The sequence below is a fragment of the Priapulus caudatus genome, unplaced genomic scaffold (genome assembly GCF_000485595.1).
Source record: "Priapulus caudatus unplaced genomic scaffold, Priapulus_caudatus-5.0.1 Scaffold166, whole genome shotgun sequence".
NCBI lineage: Eukaryota > Metazoa > Priapulida > Priapulimorpha > Priapulimorphida > Priapulidae > Priapulus > Priapulus caudatus.
The window spans coordinates 243461-244128 of NW_014577227.1; the positions used below are offsets into that span (position 1 = coordinate 243461).

General features: G+C 61.2%; 1 protein-coding gene across 1 annotated transcript in view; it reads left to right on the forward strand.

The window, feature by feature from the left end:
- The window catches only part of LOC106806518 (mitogen-activated protein kinase-binding protein 1-like), a gene marked incomplete in the record, with an annotated part of 88752 nt that overhangs the window by 65463 nt on the left and 22621 nt on the right, over positions 1 to 668 (forward strand).

Below are 668 nucleotides of genomic sequence, written 5' to 3' on the forward strand. Positions count from 1 at the left end.
CACGCTATGTTGTATCATGTTGTATGCGCTATGTTGCATCGTGTTGCGTCGTGTTGTAGGCGGTGGACACGGTGCCGCTGCTCGGACGCTCGGCGATCCTCGGCGAGCAGCGCAACAACTTCTTCTGGGACGTCGCGTGCGGCCGCGGCCAGATGTGCGACAGCACGTACACGATCAGCCAGTCGGGCCTGCTCTGCGAGTTCAACAGCAAGCGACTGCTCGACAAGTGGGTCGAGGTCAGGGTGAGTATCATGGTGTAGAGGTCAGGGTGAGTGTCGGGGGAGGTAGAGGTCAGGGTGAGTGTCGGGGGGTTGAGATCAGGGGGAGTGTCGGGGGAGGTCAGGGTGAGTATCGGGGGAGATCAGGGTGAGTGTCGGGGGAGGTAAAGGTCAAGGTGAGTGTCGGGGGAGGTAGAGGTCAAGGTGAGTGTCGGGGGAGGTAGAGGTCAGGGTGAGTGTCAGGGGAGGTAGATGTCAGGGTGAGTGTCAGGGGAGGTAGATGTCAGGGTGAGTGTCGGGGGAGGTAGAGGTCAGGGTGAGTGTCGGGGGAGGTAGAGGTCAGGGTGAGTGTCAGGGGAGGTAGAGGTCAGGGTGAGTGTCGGGGGAGGTAGAGGTCAGGGTGAGTGTCAGGGGAGGTAGAGGTCAGGGTGAGTGTCGGGGGAGGTAGAG